At 42.5% G+C, this 19,814-nt stretch overlaps 2 long non-coding RNA genes across 2 annotated transcripts in view; both read right to left on the bottom strand.

Annotated features, from left to right (window-relative positions):
- Positions 1 to 4,076: 4,076 nt before the first annotated feature.
- Positions 4,077 to 7,308, bottom strand: LOC114056163. Its single transcript, XR_003570932.1, has 3 exons — positions 6,994 to 7,308; positions 5,889 to 6,003; positions 4,077 to 4,177 (listed from the first exon to the last, which is right to left on the bottom strand). It is a non-coding gene; the product is annotated as an uncharacterized LOC114056163 (long non-coding RNA).
- Positions 7,309 to 10,248: 2,940 nt separating this feature from the next.
- Positions 10,249 to 19,814, bottom strand: part of LOC114056164 — a 23,207-nt gene continuing 13,641 nt past the window's right edge. Inside the window, exon 3 of the long non-coding RNA XR_003570933.1 lies at positions 10,249 to 10,260. This is a non-coding gene — a long non-coding RNA (uncharacterized LOC114056164). The remainder of the gene's footprint in view (positions 10,261 to 19,814) is intronic.

The raw sequence follows: 19,814 nt of genomic DNA, 5'->3' as shown, positions 1-19,814 counted from the left end.
CCGGCCGCCCGCCACCTGCGCGCTCCCGGCCGCGTCCGCGTCTGCGCGGGGGCGCGCCCGGCCCGCCCCCTCCGCCGGGGCGGTGGGGAGCGGAGGGGCGGGGCCGAGGGCTCGCCCCCGGGGGAGCCGCGGAGGGCGGGGCGGCCGCAGCTGCTCCCGGCACCTCCCGCCCGCCTCGTCCCGGGAACGGCGCTGGAAGTGCTGAGGGGCCGGCTGAGTCACCGGTGGCTCCGGGTACCTTCTCTGTGAGCGGGGCGGCCCCAGGACCAGCTGTTTCCTGACTGCGCTGCCCTCGTGGCACAGCGAGGTCGGGAGGATGGTTATGCCGTCTCTCAGCCCTCAGGGCAGGCGCGGGGGTGCCTGGGGTCAGCCCCGTCTTCCCACAGGCTGTGCACTGAGTTTGGGAGGTGAAACAGTAATAAAGGTGCCAGCGGGAAAGGCGAAGGCTCAGCAGTGAGGACATAGCTACGTGGCAGGACATCCACGCAACATTAGCGTTGCTTTGGGGGATATCGGGCACAAAGACGGGGGACCCGTTTACCACAGAGCTCTTCCTGAGCCCTGCTCTCCTCAGGAGCACGGCTGAGTAGAGCAGTCATAAAACTACAGAATATCCTGAGCTGGAAGGGACCCACAAAGCCACCAAAGTCCAACTCCTGGCAGGACAGCCCCAAGAACCACACCACGTGCCTGAGAGTGTTGTCCAAATGCTTTTTGAACTCTGTCAGGCTTTGTGTTGTGACCACTTCCCTGGGGAGCCTGTTCCAACCCTGTCTGACAACCCTCTGGGGAAAGAACCTATTCCTAATATCCAACCTAAACCTCCCCTGATACAGCTTCATGCCGTTCCCTCGGGTCTTGTCACTGATCACCACAGAGATCAGTGCCTGCCCCTCCTCTTCCCCTGGTGAGGAAACTCTGGACTGCAATGAGGTCTCCCCTCAGTCTCCTCTTCATGCTGAACAGAGCAAGTGACCTCAGCCACTCCTCGTATGTTTTCCTTTCTAGATCCTTCACAATCTTCATGACCCTCCTTTGGACGCTTTCTAATAGCTTTACATCCTTCTTACATTGTGTCACCCAAAACTGCACACAAGTGCTCAAGGTGAAGCTGCACTAGCACAGAGTAGAGCAGGACAACCACCTCCCTCAGCTGGCCAGAGATGCTGTGCTGGATGCAACCCAGGACACCTTTTGGCTGCCAGGGCACACAGTCACTAAGGAGTACCAGTGACAGCTGGGAAAAGGTCCCACCACAAATTAGAGCTGTGCTCACGATTAAATAGACTATCAGTTCATCAGGGGACTTCTAATGCTTTTCTCAGCACACATCAGTCGCAACAGAAACAACTCACTCCCAGAGATGGATGGAAAGGGCAAAGAATTCATTTTGCTGACATAGAGAAATAGAGTAATACATTTTAGCTGGGCATCACAACACAGTATCACTTAGACAGCAAAGGAAAATAAAGCATGTCCAGTCCTTGGCAGTGGACACAAGCAAAGCTGAAATCAAATCAGCTGAAGCTGTGGCTCAATATAGACACAGTGAGTAGGGGGAGGGCATGAAATCTCAAAAAAACCAGCTGGTTTTGGGTTAGACATTTTCAGGGTTAAAATGCCCATGAATTCCCTCTCTTTTATCAAAGGCAATTACTCTGATGGGTATTTCAGGCCTTCTAGCACAAGACCTACACTTTCATTCTAAAAGTCTCAGTCAGTACAATATAATTTTCTTTCATTTTGTACAGTGGAGCGATATTTTACAGAACATTTCATGGGTGTTTACAAGCCATATCTTAAAGCTAAGCTAAAAATCTAAGCTATAAAATCCCATGCAAAGATTTTAAACATTGCAAGAAGAAGACCACAGTAGGACACAAAAAACCCCACCCCATGGTTTTTGAAACATCTAACAGAAAACTGAATGCAGAAAAACTTCTATAACATCCACTTTTTTTTTTCTTTTATCTGAGCAAATAACCAAAAAAAATATCAAGGCCTGAGGATTGTTTCTGCTGCATTACATTGCTGATGAGAGAAGAATGTCTTTGATGTTCCTTTTAATTTTCTAAAACCAGAACCCACTAAGACACAATTTTTTTTCATTGCTAGTTGTCAGGCCCTGAAAAACAGCTCAGCTCAAAAGAGCACTCTAGCCTTTTTTTATGATTACCTACCCACCATTTGTGGATACGTGCCGTGTCAGGTGCTTCCTTGCTGCCACCTCCCTCTGTTTCTCTTGTCCTTCCCAACCTTTTCTGCAAATCTGCAGTGCAGGCTAAACAATAGCCATCTTAAACCCCGCCACATTACTCCAATATGCCTTCATTGTAAGCACCAGTGTGCATGTATGTTTGGCATTGGAGTGTGCAGGTAAATACTCTTTCTGTTTGCAAAAAGTGGTTTTCTTTTTCTTTTAATAAGCTAGCCCTCAGAAGTATTTAGCAAGTGAACAGGAATCCATCCGTGCTTCAGATTCAGTGGGAGCTCTGGCAGTTAAGACCCTTGAAATACTTAATTACAAAACATATTTCAGACCCTATCATCTTCGTTGAAAGAAACCACATTTCGTCATCCTAACAGTGCCTTTAGTAACAGAGCACGTAAGGCTGCTTGTAGTACATTTCAGATTGCATGTAGGTAATTTGTTTCACCAAGATCCAAAGGTAAGTTCCCAGACTAAAGTGTGAGACAACTTCTCTCACATTTCTGAGATGTTATCCATAATGAAATACACCATAACTGCTAACTCATTCACTGTCTCAGCTAACACGATTTCCTGCTCCAGTTCCCAGAGTTCAGTTCACGAAAATAATCCTGTCTTGTGTTTGGGTTCTTGTTCCCCAGTTTCTATGTCTTTTGAGACCAAACTGGCATTTATGTTACTTCTCCATTTCCGGGGCCAATTTAAGAACTGTCACATTCGATCACATATTCTCTATTCCCCTGCAATTTCACATGTTCCACCAGACACCTCTAAATTAAAGTTCCGTTGTTAAATAACAACTGGCATTGAAAGAGGAGCTATGAGGCAGCTACCTGTTGTGCTACAGTTCACCCTCTGCTTTGGTCTGTTGTCTCCCGTAAGGTGTGAAAGAATTTCCCTAATCTCATATGATTCTCTGTCCTGCTTAGCCTCCTCTTTCACTGGAGTCATACTTCGGGGCAATCCTTTTGCAGTTGTGGCTCCTACTCCTCTTAGTAATTACATTAACTTTATTATGTTTGTATTGTTGTTTAGGTTCTTTGATTTTTTTGCAGTCCTTCCAGTCCCCGTTTTTCCTGGAAAGCTACACTGTGTCAACCTGACTGACATTTTCTTCGCTCATTTGCCTTGAACCAGGGTAGGAGTTATCCATATGAATTACCTTTGTGGTAGCTGACTCCCACCAATTTAAGATCAACTACAGGGTTTTTCTCCATCTTCCCTTTATGTAGTCTTCAGTTATTTCTTTGGTGTACTTCTCATTTACAAAAAAGTCCTCTTTTCCTCTGTACTGGAGGAATCATAACAAAGGACATGTAGATAAAAGGTGCAGAATATCCAGCAAGAACTTCCCACACATATCCCTTGGTCAGATGACATGCTGGGATTTGTGGTGGAGATGATGTTTTTCCTTTCCCTTTGGAACAGCAAAAAACCCCCAAACACCTTACATGCTTCAAGCAAGTATCTTAGGAATGACAATTAATTATATAGTATAAACAAAACAAAACAAACAAAACCCCAAAGATCTATAGCAGGCTTCAGATTCCAATAAAATAAAAATCTGAAAAACTACAACAGATTTTGCTGGGACGTGAATACAGGCCAAAAATTCTGGAATCTTGCAAACCCATAAAGTGAAACTAGCCATAACTTTAACAAAGTTTTACTCTTCAGCTTGCAAAAAAATTCATTACAAGAAGTAACTTATTTGGAGGGTGAGAAATTCTCTTCCCTGTGGTATCCTGCTGCGATCCATGGCGCTATGGAGTAAGATATTAAACATATATAACAATATATGAGACTGTTTCAGGGGAGAGCAGAAGCAATCTTTTCTAGCAGTGTGGCTTACAAGGGTTATTTACTTACTGCTGAATGACTTCCCATTGCACATACACCAGGAAGCTTTTGACATTACTGTGCTTTCCACTACAGCGACGGCTACTCTGATTTATTACTGGGTCAAGGCTGAGGATGCAAAAAGACCAAAGGCTGTGCAAAGTATGATTAGATTGATGACGACAGGTTTCACCTGGAAACTGGGAGTTTACTTTTTGAAGGATGCAAGGCTGGGGGGAAACCCGCACAACACTGTAGATAGAAACCTCTCAGGTGAGCACACAGAGAGGGGCATTTGGAAGCTGAAACCTCAGCAGTGAAAACCTCCCCCCACACTACAACAACAGAAACAAGAGTGTCCTCAGAAGGCTCTTTGTGGAAGTGCTCACTTCTTCTAGTTGCCCAGGTTCTGCTGGAAGAAAAGGTGTGAAATTAGATCCTCTTGCCAACCTCGATGTACTTGCCAATCACCTTGCTTTTTGTGGCAAACGTAATACCCAAATCCAGAAACGATTCTCAAAATTGCACATCAGAACCCTGGTTCAGAGACAATGGAGTGAATCAGAAACCATCAACATTATTTCCAATGGATCCAGACAACTGCTCAGCAATTTAACTTTCAGTTATTACTAGTTTGAGACTCACTGACCAGAAATATTTTTAATATATTTTCCTGCTGTGAACAATATTTGTGTTAAATACAACAGTTTGGATTTTTCTCCTACTCTTTTGCTGCTGCTGAAATTTGGGAAGAAATAGATTTTTGTCAATGTTTTCAATTGACTGAACTGCCCCTCGAGAAAAATGTTTGAGGGCAGTATTCTAGCATGGCTTTCTGAAGACCTTCTGACAATTTGTTGGGGTATTCCCGATGTTCTCAGATGAGTAGTTTTCTTACCAACACTTGTGTCTAAGGGAGCAGAGAGTGCTTTTTTTTTTTTTTTTTTTTTTTTTTTTTTTTTTTTTTTTTTTTTTTTTTTTTTTTTTTTTTTTTTTTTTTTTTTTTTTTTGTTAATGTTTTCTTTATACTTTCTGCAAAGCTGTGTGTTATGGAAAGTCTCATGGTATGCGACATAAAAATGGCACAAACCATTTACAGAACAATACAGCTCAGTCTTATTGTGCTCTTCTGTTCTATTTCTGAACTCTCATACTTTGCTTGATGCAAACCTGTGCTCCAGGTTACTTCTGCCCTGTTCCTTTTAACTAGCTGATGAAGTACAATAGCAACAGCTGCTGGCACCAGAAACCAGCTAATGAAACACATTGGTTTTGTTCTAGAAAGTCAAAGGAAGGTACTAGAAAGTATGTTTTCTGGGTTAAAAGGTGAAAGGGAAAAAATCCCCAAACTTCATTAGAGTATCAATTTTTGTATTTGTGTAGCTTAAGAAAATACTCCTGTATGGTCCCAAGTTGCAACTGTTGTAACAGGAGCAATATTGGCAACTGGCACGAGAAATGCCCATACAAATACCAGACTGTCCCTACGCAAAAACAAAAAAGACAAGAGAAGCATGTATGCTATGTTTTCAATCCTGAGCTTCTAAGTTGGAGAAATATATGAATATACTGAGAAACAGTCTATTTCTTCCCTATTTTCCACTACAGATTTCATTAAGACATTAGAGAGACTTTGCAAGTGCATATTTGTTTCACTGAAAGGCTCGTCATCTCCTTGCAAATATCTCAGGCTGTCTATTTAATCAAGTTCCTGGACCTTTGGCTTTGGGTCTGCAACAAATGTCTCTGATATACAGCCTCATACTACTCCTCCTAGGAATGGTTACTCGGATTGCCTCCTCTGGCTCCCTCACTTTCACAACCTGCCAAAACCTTTTACCTCAAATTCCTGTCTCTTCAGTTCTTCTGAGGCAATCTTAGAATAAATGGGCTTAGTGTTCCTACAGTAAAGAGCTGTGCACATCTCTGAGCCGTTGGTCTCTTTTCCTTCATATCTGCAAACAATCTTGACCTTAAGTATCCCATTTTGTTCATAATGTATCATTTTATAACAGAGACATACCATATTCAGAAATTATTGCACCACAGATACATTTTGCTCTTTCAAACTATCCTTCAGTCTTATCCACTGAGCAACCAAAAATAACTCTACTTCCAGTTAGCTAACTTACCATATTAAAAATAATACTATAATAATGCTATAGCACTGTTCATAACAGCAATTAGATTGTTTCTCTTTGTTATGGAATGACACATACAAAAAAGAGCAAGCCAGATCTTGTTCGCGTAGTTTTGGAACTTAAGTAATTTTCAAGTGCAGTGAATTTACTATAAAATATCCTTAGTAATCTCATTTTAAATGGAGTGTTCACTGAAAAGGTCACTTACACATACATCCTTTAAACTCCTCCCACAAAACAGAATCAACAAACCTTCCTGCCACTTTATGCAATGTCAATAAATACTTCCAAAAAAATACCCAGACCTTGCAAAATCTTCCTCCACATCTGTTTCTAGTCATCACTTCATAATTCAGGGTACATCTCCCATCCCATTCCGGAAACCATTTGGATTTCGTATAAAAAGATAAGGCTTCCTCCTGTCTGGTCCCAGTATATTTTATACCAAAAATTACTCAAATGCTCTCCTAATTTATATAATGAACAAGGCAGATCAGTAAGTTTTGCCAGTCAAGGATCAGTGTTTTTTGGAAAGTAAGATCAATCAGTAGATGCTTTGCCAGATTTTAGCAGGAACAGTTGGAAGGTTCACTTTCAAAACCTTGTCCATGACATTCCCCTCTAGTGAGCTTTTGCTCCTGCTGACAGATGCTAGTAGCTTGATCTTCCTGAGAGAAATGTTTTAACAGCCTTTTTCCCTTCCCTCAAATCTACTTTGGTTTCCTACTGCTAATGGTTCCTGGTCCCTCTAGAAGTTACAACCCCAGGCTCCCTCCCATTCAATAGCTGTCACAAAATACCTACACTTCTGTTCTTTACTCTTTTTTCTTCATTCACATTCATCTTCCCGCAGTCTTCCTGCCTTTATGTCACCCTAAAGACCTTTTCTCTCCGTGTTGCTTCCCTGTCTTTCAGTGAAATGTCACCATCCAAACCTTTGGAAAGCAAGAAACTCACTTTATGTTACTATACTTGAGGCCCAAATTCCGTGATTCCTAAACCATGTTTCACATTATTTGCTTCAATCAGCATTGTCCCCCACCAAACACCCTTGTCTAGCATTGAAAACTGCAGTCAGAGGGGTGTGCAACTCCTTGTTACTTTCATTACTTTTTTTCTTTTCCAAAAGTAGAGCTTACAAACTGTGCCTGCAAACCAGGACCCCTTTGTATCAAATTCAACAGACACAGAGCAAAGCGAGCCAGAAAAGATGGTTCTTGTCTCTCTCTATTAAACAGCCAGAGTACAAATCCCAGTTTTGGAGCTGGCTCATTCAGCTTTGCCTCAGGGATATTTGCACCATGGTGTGTCACAGCGCAGCTGTGCCCTAAGTAAACTTTAAAAAAACCCATTGTACAGACTTGTGACAGGCAGACATAATAGAGAGGCATAAAACCCTTGAAAAGCCTTAATCATCAAGAAAAAGAAGAGCTTGTTAAGGACAGCATTTGAAAGAGAAATAATTTAATCTGAAAAAAAAAGGCAAACCTGAGTCAGAACCTCCGGATAAAATTTCTGGCAGTGGGATACACCAGCATGGAAATCACCCTCCAAGAACAGCGACAAAACCCTTGGAATTTTAAGGCTTATGTAGACTGGGCACAGAGCAGAGTCCAGGGAACAACATTAGATGCCATTGAAGACTTACTCTGCTGCTAAATTCAGTGACAGAGACATGAGCTGAAAGCTCTGGCGTTACAAAGGTACCTCTTATTCACAGCTCAGCTGTTTAACATTTTAACATTAACGTTTAACATTCATTACAGGTTGCTGATGTGGTGTTTTCTTCTGTACTCTGATACGGATTTTAAGCTTAAAAACACTGGGAGCAAGATTGAATTACTGACACAGATACATTAATTGGTTATTTGATATTGTCAGATTTTATGTTCATCACAGAAATCATTAAAATTATTTCCTTTCCTTTAAAAATGGGAGGGAAGACACAGGCAAATATGAAATTGCCTCTGAACCCCACAGAGGCATTGGTGACATGGGCATTTGCCTCAGCAACCCAGGGAGTCATGTGGCTGGCACATGCTCCGGAGCAGCCAAGTCTTCAATAAAGATAAAAGCATCACTGAGTGCGGTCTTCCTTCTCAGGTGCCACAGCAGCAGGCATTACCCAGACTGAGGTCAGAGCACTAGAATAATTAGCCTGAGTCCGTGGTGGGCCGGTATTTGTCTGCTATGATGACTTTCCTGGAGTGGAGCTGCATTGCCAAAAGCTGCCTCTAAAACTGACCTCTGTAAATGCTCGTTCTAAATACTGAGGTCAAGTCCCAAGAGCGAATGCAGGGCAAAAAGTAAAGATCAAGAAGTTAAGACAAAGGAGGATTTAGGACACCTCTCCTGATAACTTTTCTGCTGAGCTAGGGGAAAGCCACAGGACAGAATAATCTTGTCCCATGGAAGAAGTTAAAAAGGCACGAGCTGCAGCTGCTGCTGATGTCTGGTCAGGAGAGCTACTGGAGGGAGCATCTGCAATTTGAGACAGAACTCTTTCCTTCTCCAGTTCTTTTCAGTCATATTTTATGCAACGTTAAATTAGGGTCAGATAAAGGACATGCTAGCAGTGTCCTTGCCAGTGAAAACCACAAGTTCACTGTTGAATTATGTTTATTTACTCAGTGTTTGATAAAAAGAGTTTCCCTTTTAAAGTCCATTTGAGGAACCTGTGAGGCTGAAAACAATATTTGGACACAGCTCTGAAGAGTTAATGGAAGTTCTCTGTGCTCTGTTTGAAACCAGTTGGGGTTCCCTTTTAGCACATTAGTTGAATGTATACACTGGGAACATTTTTCTTTGTTTTATGTTACTGCAATTTGCAAAACTTACACTAATAGCCCAATTTCAGGCAATTACCTGAATGCAAAACATCATTCGGTTGAATTCCCATAACTTAATCCTACTAGTTCCCTTGGCTGTCTCACTTTCAGTTATGAACCAAGGTCTGCACATCAGATGAAATGCTGCTATTGTAAAAATGGATCCTTTCTTTAGAAGTTATTTTCAGTGCTCTTCTGCCATACAGGCTGTTTTCATTGTCTGCAACCAAAGGCACTTTAAGGAAATCTGATTTTAACATCACGGGCCTGCAATACATATACTTTAGCTTATACTTTAGTGGTTTGTTGTGTTTCTGTGGTAATGACCCAGTCATGTTTGCTCCATAATTGTACCTCTAAATGTCTCTTGAGCTGCACATATAGGGCAAAGTGTAGATTTATGAATACACAGGGGAAGGGGGAGAAAAGAGGAAGGCCATACAGAGAACTACATCCCTTTTTCCTTACAAACATAACACTGCTAACAGAGTTTTGGAAGGCAGGCAATGGATGATGTTAACACTACATTAACGCCTACATGGTGTTCGAATCTGAGTATTAAGATATCATAAGGCTGGCTAAGGAATCATACATGTCTGGTTTAATATTTACTTTTCCCTTTTGGGGGCCTTTACAGTTCGTATCTTCAAGTTTTACTCCACAATCTAAGAAAAAAGATTGAGCTTTTTTTTCTTTTTATGTGAAGTCAAAGCTTTTATTAAAACACATGACTCCAGGATCTAGGACTTCAAGAAAAATACCAAAGAAGCTGAGACTTATAGGAGTCAGAAACATCCTATGTTCTTCAAATCAAGTTAAAGAATTAACCCAGCCAAGTGATCTGCTGTTCTGGAAGGAAAACGTACATCTTGAAAAATGTGGATAACGTCATACCAGGGAGTATAGTTCCTTGAAGCTTTGGAAGGTTTGACTTCTGCTCTACTACATCCCTTTCTTCCTGTTCCTCTGAAATACCTATCCTGCATTTCCTCATTTGTGCTCAATTTACTGTATCCTTGATTGATTACAGACCTCTCCTTTTGGGTAGGAGGAAACCATTCTTACATCCACTTTGTAGAGAACTTGCATTACTTGACTCAACCAGGATAAATGTAATAGATCCTTTTTAACTGAAATTACATGCATATATTTCTTTGAAACTCAGTCTCTAAGCTCCATTCCTTTGTTATGAATGCAAAGAAATAATATTAATTGCATTATAAGGTACAACAGACATCAGCCTCTGGCCTTACCTGACTTTCCCCTTTGTCTATAGAGGAAGGCTTCAATAACTAGGGCTTTTTTTGGGGATTGATAATGTTACATGAAATCAATCTCAACCTTGATGTCACATTTTGGATACCCATAAATCAAAATAGTAAAATTAAATTCCTTTTTCATTTTCACTGCTTTAAATAGCTTCCATTTTTTGTCATTTTTTTGCCCTATAGAAATAGTTCCTCTCCAGGCAGTGAAATTTCTGTTCCTTATAAAAGCTACACATTTCCCTGACGTCATTATTCAGGTCTCCAAATGACCTTCATCAGAGAAGAGGAACTGGAGACATATTTTGGTTATTAAAGGGTAAAAAATAAGCAGGGGAGGGGAGGAAAAAAAACAAGTAAGATTTAAAAAGGAGAATAAGAAAGAAAAAACAGTGCTTTTACCTTTGCATTTCACCTTTTATGCACTAATTACAAAGTCACACACCCAGATAAACACACCTAGATATCCATTACTAATAATTTTTAAGAAATACTTCAGATAGTAAGGCAGTATTCTCCCATCTTATGTTTGCTGGCATGCTCTATATTAGCCCTTTCTCACTGAGCCTGCAAACATGGCCATTGTGGCACTTTACTTACATACTATTTTATTTGTGAAATTACATGTTAGCCCAGAAGAATGTCTTGGGGAAAACAAATTTCATTTTATGCTCTATGCTAGCCACCTCCATCACAGATGCCAAAGAATAAAAAAAATATAGATTGGCTCTCTAAGGATCCTTTTATTTTCTTCATCTGCTTTGTTAGAACTGCCACAGTCTTGTGCTCCTTGCAGAGCATCAGACAGACACATGTAACATCTCCACTCCCTTGCACAGGGAATCACTCACAAAGCTGGTTTCCTATCATCAAGGCACTCTGAGAAGTAACTGAATGTGATGCAGGCCTCAGCAATTATTTAACATCACGAACAGACAGAAATAAGTGAACTGGCTGCCTTGATACTGCAGCACTTCATCCTCACGTGACTGTCTGGAAATTCTGCTGCCCCGAGTCTCTGGTTTCTAGTGAATGTGTACTAATGCCCCAGCCTCTTGGTCGGGGATGCCTTTCACAGGCATGGAACTGTATAATGCATTTTCCAGAATTTATCTGTTACATGCACTGCTGGCACAGAAGTTTGCGTTGGAACTGGCAAGGCTATTAATTGCTATTCTGATTTAACCTTGCTCTGCTTTTTGCACCTTTGCAACACCCATTTGTAAATATACACACACATGTATATATATACATATATATATATACATACATATATATGTGTATATATACACACACATGCATTTATATATATATACATGCATACATACATCTATAAATATACAAGCATTTGAAGCTCTATTTTTTGAGCAGAAATCAATACTAGCTGCCCACTGCCAAGTGGCTCCCCAGAATGCGTGGCCATGAAATTCTGCATTAATAAACACCCATACATGAGACATAGAGAAAGAAAAAGGAAAAATGTCCAAATGAAGGCACCTTTCCATTTCCCACTTGCAAAGTACTGTATAAACAGAAAATTGGAAGAGAACAAAATGCACATTCTTAGAGCTTCTTGTGTATCGCATATTGTATTTCATTATACGTTTTTCAAAAGGCTCCACCTACTCCTTGAGACTAGAAATCTTTTAATAGCATGAAGTTAGTCAATCTTTCTTTCATTAATATTCATATATATGCCCTAGTTCTTACATTTAAATCCACTAATGAAGATTCACTGCTGCTGCAGCCGAACACTCTGCAGGACTGAGACCCTTTTGTGCTGGCAGCCCCTGTGGAGCACTGAACTGTGTGGTGGGCAAACAGCATTCAGCATCATTAAACAGCAGCCACTTCACCTGCTTTCTGCTCCCTTAGCCCTTCTGCTAATTCCTTGGACTTCTTCAGCGCAGTCTCAACTGAGGGGGGTTATGTTTCCATTGCAGAGATGTGAGAGATAGGCAGAGACTTGTAATGTCCCTGGCATCTATGTTGCAAAAGACATTTTTAATAACCTTTGCTGGGTTATTCAATCTTTTCATCATTTGCATTGTAAAATGTTCCCCGTTTTATGAAAGGGAGACAATAGTGCCTCTCTTCTTCCCAAGGATTTCTTACAACCATACAGCTTCTGGTTTCCATTTAGCACTAACTCGATCCCTTTATGCAGCACCACACTGTGATGTGTAAACTTAGCCTGCAACAGAGTCTGAAGGCAGAAGAGACCATTATGATCAACTAGGATTTTTCTCAGGGATTCTGGCATGAGGCTCCACGGTTTCAGTTGCCAAGGAAACAATTATCAATCTTTTCCATCCCTCACCATCCTTATCCCTCCTTTCCATTTTGCTGTTTCTCGCTACAATAAAAGAACCTTGTCAGATGTCCTAGTCCCCAGCACTTGTGTGCTCACCTCCACCCCAAAGAAAAAATAGGAAAGGGTGGCAAGGATCCTTGGCTGGGAGTTCCATCTGAAGCTTAACTCTTATCCTTTGATTTTGTGCTGCAGGTGGACAGCCCTTTGAAAATGATTCTTTCAGCTGCAGATAGTTCATCAAATGTTCTATTGTTTGACTAACACAAGATATTATTTTTGAGATTACCCAGCAGTGTACCACTTGATACATTTTTTGTATCTTTCCTTTTACCCACAGCCTTATCTCCACTACAGCCTCATGCAGAATTGCTTTGGAAAAAAACCCCACACTTTATTACAATGTGCAGCTGAAGGGCAAAAGCAATAATGAGGAAAAGAAAGGAAGATGCAAAGAAATTGGAAACCGTGTAGGAGGAAGATGGAAGGCAAAAACTCTGCATCAACTAGAGAATAAATTAGATGTAGTCAGAGCCAGAGATAAAATTTTGGAATCTCAGGAGGCTAAACTTGGGTACCTTCAGGCAAGTTACAGAATATCTGCATGGTCCCCTAAGGTCTAATCAGTCCTACCTGTAGAGTTCATAGCTTCTGACAGTTGCACTGATTTTATGCCATTAAATAAAACTGTAGGATGGAAGGGTGCCTCACCAATGTAATTTGAAAGGTACTCCCCTCAAATTCAGTGGAATTACATCAGTGTAATCAGTTCCTCAGTGTGTGCAGGAGAAAGGACGAAAGCAGCAACTGCAGGAAGGGAAAGAAAAACCACATACAAAAAGCTCATGGGCAAGAGGGCTGCCATTTGGCATGTTTTGATGATTCACCACTTAAGGCAATTGCCATGCTTTTATAAGTAGCCTAACAACAGCTCACATAAAGGAAAACAAACTTACAGTGCAAACCTTTGGAATATCAAATCACGAAGCAAAAGTCAGATACATAGAAACTGAAACATTCCTCAGAGTATGCGTCTAGGCAGAGAGAAACAAGGTACACCACATTAATAAGACATTTGTTGCTTATGGTCAGGGAGTGATGCTTCAGCCCTTCCTCTTCTGGACACTCATTTTTGGAGCTTGCTGAGGGGTTTTTCATTCTCTGTGTGTATGGAGACATAACAGGATGGTTCTGAGGATGGCCAAACCAGGCATGTGCACACAGAAGGTGTTATGTCAAACATAATGGCCAGTCTCTTCGCGAACGAAGAACCGGGGAAGGTCTTTCCACCTTCCAGCCTGCGCATTGGATTTTTTAGGTGAGACACAGTGTGCGCGGAACTGAGCCCACCCTTTAATCCTGAGGTTCATCTGCCGGGGCCAAGCACGCTTGGACAGTGGCAGCGAGGTCCTCAGGACGTAGATGGATTGCCTTATGGGCTAACGAGCTCCATCTGCCCGGGGAGGGGCCCCGACCGGGAATCGAACCCGGGTCTCTGCAGTGACAGTGCAGTGTATTTTCCCCTGGACCACCGGGGGCTCCCAATGTCAAACATACAGCACCATGGAAATGCTCAGCATATGTCCAATGGATCTGGCACCAGAGCCCTTGTGCCTCTGCTAGGGCCTCCATGGACCAACCCCTCAGGATCGGGTTGTGCCATTGCTCACTGTAAACCTGGTAAATCTAGATGTTGTGGCCATTCGGGTCCACTTGTTTAAGGCATTGCACCTAAATGTAGCCCAGAAAGATGCACCATACCAAAATCCCTGAATTTTTTTTCCTGCAGAAATCACTTGCCAATGGTTTAGGGTGGTTGTAACAGAAGTATCAAGAAAAAAAAAATCTGTGTGTGAAAAATGATGAAGAGGGCAAGTTATTTTTATGAATGTCAACAATATCTCAGTTTTCCTGTTGGCTATTTTCCTGTCAGGCTGTACAGAAGGATGTCAGAGACAAGCAAACAGGAAGACAACAGTGACAATACAGCAATACCATTTCAAATATCACAGAGCTATTACAGTAGTGTACTGGGGAACATACCTTCAGGCAGGCGAGTGTTAATTTCTCCTAAGTCCAGGGAGAATAAAGAAGACATTGAACTGCTGAAAACCACAGCTAGACAAAGAGGAATGGATGAACAGCAGTGTTGAGATGAGTCAGAAAAAGCCAGTCTTTTAGAGAGAGCTGGGTTTGGCACTTGACCTCAAACAGGTGTGTTTATGCTCTGTGGAAACTGTTGAAACAAATGTGTTTTCTAGTAAGACATACACAAATGCTCTCTCTTTGTTTCATCTCATGTTTCATCTGATTTTTTTTGGCAGACAAAACATATTTTCTGTAAAGAAAAGATATTCTTGAGCCCCCTGGATCAGCTGCTGGCCTGAAATATGTAGGGTCAGTGCAGTACAGAGCAGGCACTGCTGGCTTCTCTATTCACATGTTGACTGCTGGATTCAACTACCCCGGAGAAGACTTATGTGGAGGGAAAAAAGATCCCTGGCTGGCAGTGACGTGAGATGACTTAGTGTGCCAGCTGCCTCCCAAACCTGTGCTTCCTCCCCTCAGCAGTGGTACACAAGTGTGAGAACTCATTATTCCCATACCAGAAAAGCAATTCCCTAACAACAAAACAACCCAAACAAACAACCAAGAAAAAACCCTCAACAAACAGGTAAACCTGAGAAAGGTACTGTCACTTGACCTCACTGTTTCTCCCATTGGGGTGTGCTGCACAGTTCCCAGGCAACCGCTCTCCTGCTGCTACCTGCTCCTGCCAGGTTGATGGCAGGGAAGAGGGTATCAGTTTGCAAAAAGAGTGATCTCACTCCACAGAGGAACAGCACAATTTTCCCTTATGGCAGACCTGAGCATATTAATCAAGCAAACGGCACCAGAAGGCAGAACCTGAAGGCTCTCTCTTCTGCTGTGCACGTGGGCTTTGAACTACTCAACTGCTGTTCACACTGTAGGACAGTGGGACTGCATTCCATTTGGCAGTGGGATGCATGCAGCAGTGTCTTCTCCACAGCCCTGGCTGGAGATGCACTGGGGAGGAGAAGGCTCTCTGTTGCTTAGGAAGCTTAAGAGGGGGCCAAGGATGGTTCTGATCATGGAGGTCTTGTGTCCTGCAGCTTCCCTTTGGTCTAAGACAGACCCTTTATGCACTGAGGATAAAAAATAGCTCATTTCACTAAATCTCCTCTAAGATCTTGAATGTTTCAGACTCATCATCACCACCCACTATGCCAAAACTTCCCCATCTACTCCCACTCACATCAGCTTTCCAAGGCTAAGTAGCCCTTTGCTGTCAGACCATGCCTGATCACACTGTGTGACTGACTGCATCACTGTCTTCTGCCCTGCTATCCATTGCCAACCCCTGCTGTTAGCAAAAGTGATTTCATGTTCATTTAGATCGTAGATTAAATTGTTACATCAGTGGACTAAACAGCTTCCAGCATTGCCCTAATCTGCATGAGCATCTCCCAGACTTCTCGCTGGCTCTTTGAGGTTTGTCATTTGACCTCCTCTCGGTGCTGTTCACACAAGCTGTATTGATATTGCACAGTGTTCATTTTTAGACTCCAAATGCAGGGCGCTACTGACTCATATGCCCAACACAGTTTCTCATACATTATTACCATGCAGTTATCATTGTCAACCAAATATATAGTTCCATCAAAGCACAAAAATCAGCTTTGTTTGGCAAGTTTGCTTATAGTTACCATAAAACTGTTTCAGTGGCATTAATCATGTTCTTTCACTTAGTTCTTCCTTGACTGAATTTCATATGAACTTCCCTTTATTTACCCAGAAACTGAGCTAAGCCTAGGCAGCCTCCAATTACTGGAGTCATTCCCTGAGGCAAAATTAATACAAGTCCTTTTGTCCTGTTCTTTGCCTTTAATGTGCTCTGGCCGTTTCTGCCCTGCCTTTCTTCACAGAGTAGGATGTCCTTTTTTGCTCCTGGAGAGGCTTAGGGGAAGGGATTGAGGCTTCTTCCTCCACCTTGCATAGCACTGGAGAGCTATTGCATGGATGAAACTCTGGGTTCTAGGAGGTCAGAGGATAAAAGAGAAGGCTGTGGGGATGTGCATGCCCACAGCAGCACCTCAGTACCCCACAACATGTTGGTCTGTCCCAGAAACAGCCCCTGGTCACAAGAGGGACCAAACTGCTCGAGAGAAGAGGGATGAGCGAGTAAGGGCGGAGCTGGAGAGTTCTCCTGCTCCTGCTTACACTTCTCCTAACCTCTGTCCAAAAGTTTTAACAGTACTGCCATGACTGACGATACCATAATATCATTCTGCTGGTTGTTATCAGCAGCGAAGTTCAAATGATATCATTCCTCCTTACCTGCAGGCATATTCCAAAGTCTGCTGGAGTCCTTTTATTAGCATGAGATCAGAGTTTATGATTGCATTTCCCTGGAGGTGTAAAAGCTGCTTGCACTCCTTCTCTTCCTTTTTTGGGATGCTCAGCCTGATCAGAGGGTCTCCTCTGCAGGAGAGCAGTAGCAGTTGCATTTGCATCTCCAGAGGACTTACAGGGTTTCTTCCCACTCACCAGACCCTTTCGCACAGCATGCAGTTGCAGAGCCACTGGTGTGGCTCCTTCCCATCAAGCCAGATTCTGTAATTGCAGGATTTACCAGACAATAGATTTTTCCCACAAGTCCTTGAAGAAATCAGTGCTTACTCATCAGGAAACAGACTCAAGATCATATAGCTGTCCTGCAGGGGTAACCTGTTGTATGAGCCTGTATAAAGAGGATACGCCAGGCCACAGAGAGCACAGAAGAAACACACACTGCACGGTACAGAGGGTAGATGCAGCAGAGTAGGTTTCAGATGATGATTAGTGTATTCAGCAATGTACTTTAAGTGCCATTTGCTGGGAAAACCTATTAATAAATGGAGACAAAGGCCATAATAAACTAAAGAGCAACTGCTTCACAGTTCAGAGAGTAAATACACTGCCCTGGGCAAGGAAGCAAGATGGCTCAGTAACAGAGAGCTTGGCACAGACCAGTTCAGACCATTGATAACTCTGCTTATCACAAAGAGAAAAATGAGGATGATGGGAGAAAATAAAGAAGAAGAAAAGTGACAGAGAAGGCAGCCAGAGAAGGCTGAGCTTTAGAATAAGTGTATGCATTGCCCTCTGACCCTGTCTGCCAATAGTTAGAGAGCAAGGAGGCACATACCTTACGAAAAATCTCTTAAAGAACTTCACTTGTAGAGAAGTAAGGTCATACATGGTTCTGAAACATTTTCTAAAAATTTGCATTAAACATCAGAAGTAATAAAACATTACGAAAGGAACACAAGCATTGTTTCTAGTGTCAACTACAGGTGGTTTACTTCTCAGAAAGTGCTTATCAGGTACACTTTTGCTGCAAAGCAGATCATTGGCTTCTTAAGTGTTTGCACACAGCTCAAAACTTGAAGCATTTCTTGGTGAAAGGCTTGTCTTCTTTGAAAATTCTGAAAGTGGTAACAAGAAAAAAAACAAAACAGACACCTTTCTCCACTTTTTTTTTTTTTTTTTTTCTCATGGAGCTGATATCCAGATGCTGTCTTTGCAGCTGAGGTGAAATATACTGGAGGGAGGAGCTAGGAAAAAAAATACCAGCAGTCCAAATAGATCCTCATCTTCCTCAGAAGTGATATTCTTCATTACTGTAGCCAGGAGCCTCTTGAGAGAAAAGATTTAAGAAGCCAGAGACTCCCATTTCTAGTGAAAGGAGGGGCAACTGAAATGGATGAATGGGACCCCACGACCTTTTGCCATCCAGGTTTTGCATTCAGGTAGTTCCATCGTTTTGCTGGGAATCTCACAATCAATGGTTCCAGCACTAGATGTGTCAGAGCTGTTATTATTTGATATCCAGCTGAGGTATTATAATATCCTCTGCACGGGCACAGCACTGTTCCCTGTGATCAAAAGCAAGCCCTGTGATCAAAGGTATGTGTTTGAGGATCTTTGGCTCCTTCTAGAGAAAAGCACCAGTGACATCCTTACTTGAGTGCTGATTGAATATTCTGCTCACTCTTGCTTTACCTTTAGTGCCAGCTATTTTTTTGCCTGGAATCTGTGAGTACTTTTTTTCTTTTTGGTAATTGCCTGCATGTTCTCTGAATTCTTCTGGTACCTCTGTTTCAGGGCACCTGAATTACAGCATCTCTCACAACGTTTCCCAGCTCGATCAAGTTCAGCTGGGATGGAGTTGGTTTTTCTTCACAACAGCCCATATAGGCCAATGTTTCGGATTTGTGTCCAAAACAACGCTGATAATACAGAAGTGTTTTAGCTATCGCTGGGCAGTGCTTGCACGGGGTCAAGGCCTTCCCTGTTTCTCTCTCTGCACCCTGAGCGAGTAGGCTGGGGGTGGGCAAGAGGCTGGGGTGGGAGAGCTGACCCTGGCTGACCAAAAGGATGTTCCATACCTCATAACGTCACCTTCTCCATAAAAACTGTGGGGGAGAGGGAAACTCCAAAGGCAGTCGCTTGAGGACCGGCTGAGATTCGCTCTGCTGGTAGGAGGTGGTGAGTAGCCCTGCATCAGTTGTGGGTTTTCTTCTTTGCTGTCTTAATCTCAGCCCAGCTTTCTTTCACCCCTATGTTGTTGAATATTTACTCCGACTGCGCTCAGCACTGACAGCTGTCACCCAGCACCGACCTGCGTGGCTTCATACGGACGTACAGCACGCTGGCCAACACTAACTTTCCAGTGCCACCTGACCGCAGCTAAATAGCAGTAACAAGACAAGGATTTTTAAATCCCTTCCCTTGCTGGTACGGACAGCTCGTTCCTCTCCCTCAGGCGTGTGGCGGCGCCGGGCCGAGCGGAGCGGGAGGCCGCGGGCGCCCTCTGGCGGCAGGCGGGGCCCTCCGCCTCCTCAGGGCCCGGCGCCGGCCTGCGGGTCCCACTGTGAGCAGCGCCGCGTTCCTGCACCCCCACGGAACTGCTCCACTTTGGAGACCGCTGCTCCATAGGCTGAATAGAAAAAAAAAATCTGATGGTGAGAGGATCTGATTTTGTGGTGGTGTTTTTGTTTTTTTTTTTTTTTTTTTTTTTTTTTTTTTTTTTTTTTTTTTTTTTTTTTTTTTTTTTTTTTTTTTTTTTTTTTTTTTTTTTTTTTTTTTTTTTTTTTTTTTTTTTTTTTTTTTTTTTTTTTTTTTTTTTTTTTTTTTTTTTTTTTTTTTTTTTTTTTT

This window comes from Empidonax traillii, unplaced genomic scaffold, assembly GCF_003031625.1.
Source record: "Empidonax traillii isolate 1590-97213 ecotype Southwest subspecies unplaced genomic scaffold, ASM303162v1 scaffold84:size2688230, whole genome shotgun sequence".
In the NCBI taxonomy this organism is placed as follows: Eukaryota; Metazoa; Chordata; class Aves; order Passeriformes; family Tyrannidae; genus Empidonax; species Empidonax traillii.
Note: the sequence above shows the minus strand (reverse complement) of the source record. Positions and strands in the feature narration are given on the sequence as shown.